Source organism: Bactrocera neohumeralis, chromosome 3, assembly GCF_024586455.1.
Source record: "Bactrocera neohumeralis isolate Rockhampton chromosome 3, APGP_CSIRO_Bneo_wtdbg2-racon-allhic-juicebox.fasta_v2, whole genome shotgun sequence".
Taxonomy (NCBI): domain Eukaryota; kingdom Metazoa; phylum Arthropoda; class Insecta; order Diptera; family Tephritidae; genus Bactrocera; species Bactrocera neohumeralis.
In genome coordinates this window covers 66,003,383-66,012,705 of record NC_065920.1, presented here as the reverse complement: position 1 = coordinate 66,012,705, position 9,323 = coordinate 66,003,383, and positions in this window count along the sequence as shown.

Here is a 9,323-nt window from a genome sequence, read left to right as displayed (position 1 = left end):
CTTTTTCAATAATTAAATGTTCCATATTTTCTGGTTGTTTAGAAATTTCTTGATTGTCAGTACTTTCTAGTATATCGAATTCAAATTCTTCACCCTTTTCTTAAGGGGTTAGGGGTAGTTTTTTTTTTTTGCATTTTCGTAACATCTTAAAAATATTCTCTGAAAATTTCACGTTGATCTGATGATTAGTTTTTGAGTTATTCGACAAATAACAAAGCGAGCTCGGGCACTTCAAAGCGCTAGTGTGAAACTTTAAACGCGTTTTTCTCAAAACTATGTTTTTTGAATCGGTGACAACTGTAACTCGAAAACCGCTCAGTAGATTTTAATGAAATTTATACAGCTTTTAGAATACATAATAATCTCGGGCCTGATTGAAAGATTTTAATTTTTTCGAAAATTTCGATTTTTTAAAACCAATTAACTGTTGATTTTTTCGCAAAAATTTAGAAAAAAATTTCCTGATGCCGCCATTTTGTTAATTTTTGAAAAAAAGAAAATCCTCCGATCAGGCCCGAGTTTATTTATTTATAAAACTAATTTTTGCTGTCCGATTGATTTTAGATGAATCTTCAAGGACTTATGGTTGTCACCGCAAGTAAAATAACACGATTTAAAAGCAAAAAAAAATTCTGAAAACTCTCGTTTTTCGTGCCTCTGACTACCCCTAACCCCTTAAACCTTTTTCAAACCTATACCTAGAAGTTCATCGTTGTCTTCATCACACTTTTCGTCAGACAAATCTGCTGTATGTCACACAGCCCTTTACGTGCTTTATCATTTTAATATTTATATGTCCATAAACCGAAAGTTGCTTATAAGCAACTTACACAAACAATGTTTTCTTACTTTTCTAACCTTTTCTACCGTTTTTTTCTATCACTGTTTGTTCGTAAAACTGTGTAATTAATTCCTTGAAATTTATCTTTTAAGTATTTTTTTATAATCTGCTTCAAACCTTCCGCATGACCGACTTCGATTCAATTAATGAGTCACAACATGATTGGTCATGACATAACCGTTATATTGTTGTTATTTTTTTTATTCCCCGAGTTCCAATAGATCAAGAAGAAGGGTATTTTAAAGGGGAGTATTTGACTCTTTTTAGTTATGTTTTAAGTTTTGTCGGTTGATATAGAAAAACACAGTTTTATTATTCAAAATACACTTTGTTATTCAGTATAATCTCCCTGAACATTTATACACTTGCTTCAATGATCCTCCAAACTGTGGATTCCATCCCTAAAGTGGGAATCCGGAAGGTCTGCAAAATACGCTTCAACAGCCGTTATGACCCCTTCATTTGATGAAAAACGCTTGCCACGTATTAAATTTTTTGAGTTCTGGAAACAATTGGAAATCGCTGGGGGTCAAATCATGTGAATACGGTGGATGCTTCAACAATTCGAACTCTAATGCATGGATTCGAACTTCAATTCATGGCTTTTAGCCAATATCAAAATGTTCTTGTGACACGGTGCATTTCGCTGATAAAAAGGATTTTTTTCTTCCGCAAACCGGGTCTTTTTTCACGAATTTTTTCTTACAACTGGTCCAGCAGGTTGCAATCATCAGAATTAATTGTTTTACCAGTTTGCAAGTAATCCACAAAGAAAATTCCTCTTGCATCGCAAAAAACTGATGCCATTACTTTCTTGGTCGATTTCCGGACACGAACTCGGTTCACACCACTCTTTAGGCTCTTGTTTTGATTTAGGATCATGGTGATAGACCCAAGTCTCACCCATAGTGATGAATCGACGCACAAAATCCACTTTATCCTTTTTAAAATGGTCCAAAATGTTTGCTGAAACAGTCGCATTGGAATGTGTTTTTGTTCCATTGTTAGCGAACGCGGCACCCATTGTGCACACAGCTTTCTAAAACCCAAAATTTCACTTATAATATGGCTCACACTGCCTGATGAGATGTTTAGAGTCTCTACTAAATCTCTCTCACTCAATCGACGATCTTCCAAAACCATATCCTTTATTTTAGCAACGATTTCTGGTGTTGATGCGCCTTTTGAACGTCTTTCAAGTGGATCGTCTTCAAAGCTTGTATGACCTCGTTTAAATTCAGCAACCCATCTTTCTACTGTTCTAATTGTCGGGGAGCCATCATTACACACTTTTGACATTCGTTCATGAATTTCTTTTGGTGCTACATCTTCCGAAAGTAAGAATTTTATCACTGCACGATATTCAAAATTTTCTATTGTAAAAAATACTGTGATACGGCGACATTAAATGGCTTGTAAACAAAGAACGAATTGACAGATTGAAATGGAACTTCACATGAAGAGTTCATATGAAGAGTTTACCAAAAAATCAAAAGACTTTTGGGCTAATAGCAACGCCCTCTCTTATCGAGCGACAAAACTTATTGAACAACCCGGTATATAACACATTCCCGCTGTACAATGTGAATACACATTCAGAAATATCTAATTCAGCGCGGTAGCATGTGGCCTTGTAAGCTTACCACGAAAAATTTGGTGTTACCAAACCACGAAAGAAAGCTAAAATGTAGCACGACAACAACAAATAGATGTATGTGCAGCACAATAACATGCCTACACACCTTTAACTGGGTGTTTGCAACAACGCTTATGATGGTTTGTATGGCTCACAGAGCCGCATTATCCTAGTTTTTCTGTTACTTTTCGAGTACTTGCTCGAATAAACATACATAAAAACACATGAAAGTGCTCACATACAAAAAATCCCTCGGCACATCGTCGCACCACCGCAATTAGAGTGGACAATTACATTGCCTTTGTGGCGAAATGCACTAAATTTAGTTGTTAATTGCAATTGTATCTTGTGCGCGGTTTTCTAATGAGTTCCACAAGCGCGTGTTTTATGGCGCGTAAATGTAAACAAAACACGATAAACTAAAACATAAAATTGTATCTGAAATTACGCTGCAACGTTGTCATTATATTAAAGTTTGTTGGTTGTGCAGTTGAATGCGTTCGCGAGATATCAGCGGATCATTGAAATAACACATTAAATAGATAGTAGAAAAACATTTTTAATAGCCGCTGTTTTTATCATCAACATGGAATACATGAAATGCAATTGTTCGTTTGAGTTCAATTAGCATTCCTGTTTGGGTATTGATATTGTTACTGTAGTTGTTGAAAACGAAATTATGTAAACTGTTATTATTAAGTTGTCGACGGACTATCAAAAATATACTTTCAACAAGTAAGGAAGGGCTATGTTTCGGTGCAACCGAACATTTTATACTCTTCGAAAAATCAAATGATTTTCATGCATTTTTTTCTTAATTGGACTATTTATTATTAGCATTATGTGCATTCACGCTTGAAACATTTTACCGTGGTTGGTGTCATCTTTTGTTGTTATAGCCATGACATGCAATGTGCCAGCGAGTTGTGCACGATCTGAGGAGCCTTCGTTCACTACAAACAATCCCTAAAACTAACCTAGCAATTGCTTGTGTATTTGACTGCACTGTAGCATCGGTTGTTTGGAAGGCAGCCTGCGCCCGTGGCTATGCTAGTAATTGCTAACTGCCGCGCAAATGTTTTTCTTTTCATTTTCAACCATTTCGCCTGTGCTTAGTTTTTTGTTGCGTATTTTTTTTTAATTCTAATGCTTTCATTTTTCAGCTTGCTATTTTAATGTAGCAATTGTAGTCGATTGCTGTATACACTACACAAGAATATCTGTGAGAGTGAGTGCATGCGTGATGCGGATTGTGGCTAGACGTTCATCCACCGGTATGAATGCCAGGACTCGGCAACGGAGTTTCTCGCCCACCACGAATCGCACACCGAATTTTCGCTCCTTCATAAAGCCACTGTACATAGTAAATGGCACAAGAACCTACTCGTCTCAGCCCTTTTCCGTCCATCACATTTTTTGGACAGCGGTGAGGTCATCCTTTACTCTTACGAGGACAGAAGCCAGTTAGACAGCGGCGTATTTCCAATTAAGAGATCTGACATTCCAGGTGCATGCCCTTTAATCGTAATCCTTAAATTGTACGTTTGGTCGTCATTAAAAGGAAGGTCTCTCATAAGAGGCCGCTGTGACCTTTTCATTGTGGGTGTTTTTTTACGTTTCCCAAACCTAGCACACAACCCTGATGAGGGCTGATTCGCTTTCTCACGTTAGCTTGCCTTCAAATGGATGCTTTTTGGTTACCCAAAGGATACTTGGTCTAAGACCTGAAGTCGTGTGCTGCTTGAGCCATATGTAAAAGAATCGTTTCTTGCCACTCTCAAGTAAATGGCGCTCAGAGAATTTTCTTCACTTGCATGACCTTCTACACATGACTTCATCTTGCTATCCACTATATTTGATAGTTTTTATATTAATATATTTTTCCTTTAATTTTAATTATATTTAATTTTATTTTTTATTCTTCATTAAGTAGCACATTACATCAATATCTCCGAAGACCTAAACCCCATATTTTCTTTGTTAGGAATGACATAGATACAAGGTATCTTACATATAATATTTTGTCTTATTTTATAGCCGCAATTACACAATTACACATAAAATAAATGCAAAACCCTCCACTTCTAGAGCAGTCATAAGTACCAATCTAAATACACTGGGTGCTAAAGGAGAGGGACAACGAAAGAAGAGCAAGAAATCGCTAAATCAGGTAGGACAAAACCGCTACCAGAGGTAAATATTCATAATAGGCAAGATTGTCAAAGGAGGTAATGAAAGCACCAAAGATCTAAAGTGGACGGACATTAAAGCTTCCTGAAAAGGAAGCAATCAGAAATTCCCATCGAAACCAGCAAGCAGAGTATATCGCAAAAAAGAAATAGATTTTTGATTACACTGATCTGCAAAGGAAAACGCCTTTAAAAAAAAAAGATCAGTATGAAGTATTCAATACCCTGAATCTTGATCTGCTTTTATTTTTTTTGGTAACACGTATATTTTCTTTAAAAACGTTTTTTTTAGAAGCTTAAAATTCTATATTTTTTTACTGTTGTTCGTGTATTAGAGCAACTTCATTTAGTTGGGATAGAAAGAAAGAGAACTATACCCACTCAGTCATTTTTATACGAATACATGCGCTTGCGCAGTTATCGCTGTAAGTTTTGGTAAGTTTCGAACAATATTTATATGTGGAGTGAAAATTACATAACAATTTCAGTTACAGTGCAAAATAAACTCACACGATAGGAATATTACTTTGATTTTATAGCATTTTTTTATTATATTGGAGGTAGATAATGCCAAGGACTTGCAAAAATTGGCTTACAGAAAGACATTAGACCATGCCAATCGCAACGCCTGTGATTTGGAGTGAACCACAAAACCATGAAAGTCATTGTTATTTGTGTATGACCAAAACAAAGGGATATACGAAAAGAAATAAAAATATGATTCAATATCCAGAAACACCATCTGCACAAAAACCAGTTAATCGAAACAAAACTTATTTGCTCCCAATGCGTAATAACTGCGATTAAACTCCGATGTGGAAACTTTTCTCCTCAACTTACTCAATCAAGTATTTCTTCAGCGTCATCTAAAAACTTAAAAACAACGCATCTACTAACTTCAGATCAGATTTGATTGATCTTGTTCGATAATTAAGACTCTCAAAATCAAAGAGTCAACTTCTCGGATCAAAACTTAAACAATGGAGTTTGTTAGAAGAAAATACAAGGGCCTCATATTTTCGATCTTCTACACGAACTAGGTTTTGCGCTGATCTTAAAGTTGTAGCAATGTTAACGGACCTACGAGAAGGATATACAAAATATTGTTGTTTTTGTGTGAATGGGATAATCGGGAGAGAGGGGAGGAAAAAATTAAAAAAGTGAAAACGGCCGGGATACTGTCACAGGACTTATTTCTTCGAATAAAGTCCTAAATCATTTCTTTAAAAATTCAATTTTTGGACTCTCACTTGGATATTTTCTCACCTAACCTTGGAGCGTATCAGATGAACACGGTGAGAGGTTTCATCAAGCTATTATGCACATAGAGCAGAGCTACAATGGAAAATGGTCAGAAGGAATGCTTGCAAATTTTTGCTGATTTATTCGGCGCGAAACTTCACTTGAAAATATGAAAAGAAAGAAAATATGAAAAAAAAGTATTATAAGTAATAAACATTTTGTATGATGATATGATTTGATATGATATGATGATGATTATGATGATAATAAATAAATATATGATTAAAATATAAAATAAAAAAAAGTTATTTTATTTAAAAATTCCATTGTAAAAAAAATATACGTGATAGAAGATTTTGATACCATATTTCTATTTAATAATATTCAATCAATAATAATAACTCATAGTTATGTAAGGAGACAATTTATTTTTCTTTGCAGACTAGTTTATATTCGTACCTGTTTTGTTTGTTTGTTAGATTCTACTGTGAATATTTCGTATTACGAGGGCTGCTATATATATTTCTGGCCTAATACCAAACCAATTTTCGAAGCACTTTTTCCACTCCGATTGAGACACCTCCAAAACATGGTTTTTGAATGCTTCAACAGCGTCTTCTGGCGACGAAAATCGTTTATTTTCTTGATGTGTGGGAATAAAAAGAAGTTATTGGGTGCCAAGTCAGGGCTGTACGGCGGATGACCCATCAATTCGACGTTTTGGCCGGTCAAAAAGGCGCTGGTTTGAGCCGATGTGTGAGAGCTCGCACACTGATTCGTCTTCTCTTGTTCGTTTTTCGAATTTCTCCGAAGACTTCAGGCAAACAAATGGTGGTGTACCACTCAGAATTGACCGTCCTAAGTTGCTCAAGCGGAACAGTCGCCACATGACCAGTTTTGCCGAAGAAACAGGCGACCATTTGCTTCGAAGTGCTTCTTCCAAGAACAACTTTCGTTGGATTTGGCTCGTCTTGGAAGACCCACACGGTCGATTGCTGTTTTGTTTCGGGCTCATACGCATAGATCCATGATTCACCTGTGACGATCTTATAAACGTCTTTTGAAGCCTATCCTATTTTTTCAGCATTTCCTTACACCAATCCACACCAGCCTTTTTTTGAGCGATTGTCAAATTGTGCGGGATCCAACGAGAACAAAACTTTTTTATGGCCAGGTGTTCATGCAATATCGAATGTATGCTGGAAGGAGAAATGCATAGGCATGCCTCTATCTGAAGGTATGTTACATAACGGTCTTGCATTATCAGTTCACGTACGGCATCGATGTTTTCTGGCACAACGGCTGTTTTTTGACGACCTTCACGGAATTCGTATTTGAGCGAGCGTCGGCCACGATTGAATTCGTTGTACCAATTTTTCACAGTGCTATAGGATGGTGCTTCACAGCCATACAAAAATTTTAGTTCATCGATCCACTCTTGTCGTTATATTCCACGTCGAAAGTTGTGAAAAATGATCGCACGAAAATGTTCACGAGTTAATTTCATTTTTTGGCCGAGATGAATTTTTTATTCCCTGTAAATAAAACAATTCCCGATTAAATGACAAAACGTTCTGAGTGATGTTATGCTAGAAAATGTCAAACTTTCCAATGGAAATGTCAGATTGCACCTGGCAACACTTAGTGTTGCCTAGGCCAGAAATATATATAGCAGCCTCCGTAAACCATCAAGTTCAGCATGATGCATGAACTTCAACAACTTCTCTATATAATATTTGAAATCAGTTGACTCTTGCCGATTTATTTTTGTTTATCAAAACCTTTTATCTATCATTAAAATGCGTAGCCAATATACTCATAGAATTTCAGTACTTCTCAAATATTTTTCGAACTTTGAAGTCATAGTAGTTTTAATAGTCTTAAACACTAATTACACTTGCCTTTGAGTCGCCAAGAAGAAATTCCATTATCTTATTTAAATTTTGATCCAGTCAGTTTACATATATTCAACAGCCTGATAATAACGTTTTACAAAATTATGATACTGGCAGTCCCGATAATTATAAAATTTTTAACTGAGGTCAAAAGATCACAAATTTGAAATCGGAAATGTTTCTATCTAAGCTTTTGAGAGCCGATGTCTGCAAACTTGTTCAAAACGATAGCGTAAATTTGAAGATTATCACAGCCTAGGTGTAGGAGAATTGAAATTGTTAATCTTATCAGAAGACATTATAGATCGCCTTAATAAAGTCTTCAAGTAATATACAAAAAACACTTAAGATAAAGTCTTTAGAGATTCCATCGCTTAACCGCGAGCTTTGTTAACATTAAACTTTATTATTCATTTTGAGACAGCACTATTTTCTTTCGTACTATGTAATAATTGGTCATATCATATCATATCTCTTGATCAACTTTAAGTAGTTTGATTGATTTTTATTGACAGCACTATGCGTCTCGCTTTGTTATTTCGGAGGTGAAAACTGAATTGCTTTTATAATCTGATTTTGTCAATCCACTTATACTGATTGAGTGTACAGGGTGCCAACAAGTGAACGGCGAATGCAAGCGGAGTCTTGTTTACTTTATCTGCAATGAGATACAAAATACATTAAACAATTTTTTGGCTGGCGGGGTGTCGGAAAGTTGTCTAGTACCTTTCCGCTTTTGATATGGCCTAATGACTTATCTTCTATCTATTTCGATTGATTTGAATTAATGAAAGAAAAATGCATACAGTTCCGCATATAAGTTTTGGCACAGCAAAACGACACGTGTTTTGCGATTAATAGGTTATGTAGTGTAAACATTTTGTCCCTTGTTAAATTTTTCATTAACAACTACATACTTACACTTGTTTTTATTGCAATTCATTTTTAATTTTACCTTTTGATTCTTCTTCTTTATTGGCGCAGAGACCACTTACGCTGTTGTAGCCGAGTTTACAACAGCCTGCCAATTGTCTTCCTTCCCGTTGTGGCGCTAAATCGAGATTCCAAATGTAGCCAGGTCCTTCTCCACCTGATTTTCCAGCGGAGTGGAGGTCTTTCTCTTTCTCTGCTACCTTCAGTGAATACTGCTTCTAATACTCTTAGAGCTGGAACGTTTTCATCTATTCGGAAGTCATGACCTAGCCAGCGTAGCCGGCTATACTATGTCGATGTCGTCGTATATCTCGTACAGCTCATCGTTCTATCGAATGCGATATTTGCCGTGGCCAATGCGCAAGGGACCATAAATATTCCGCAGAACCTTTCTCTCGAAAACTCGTAACGTCGACTCATGAGTTACTGTCATCGTCCAGGCCTCTGCACCATATAGCAGGACGGGAATTATGAGTGACGTATAGAGTGTGGTGTTTGCTCGTCAAGGAAGGACCTTCACTTCTCAATTGCCTACTCAGTCCGAAGTAGCCCGTGTTGGAAAGAATTATTCTTCGTTGGATTCCAAG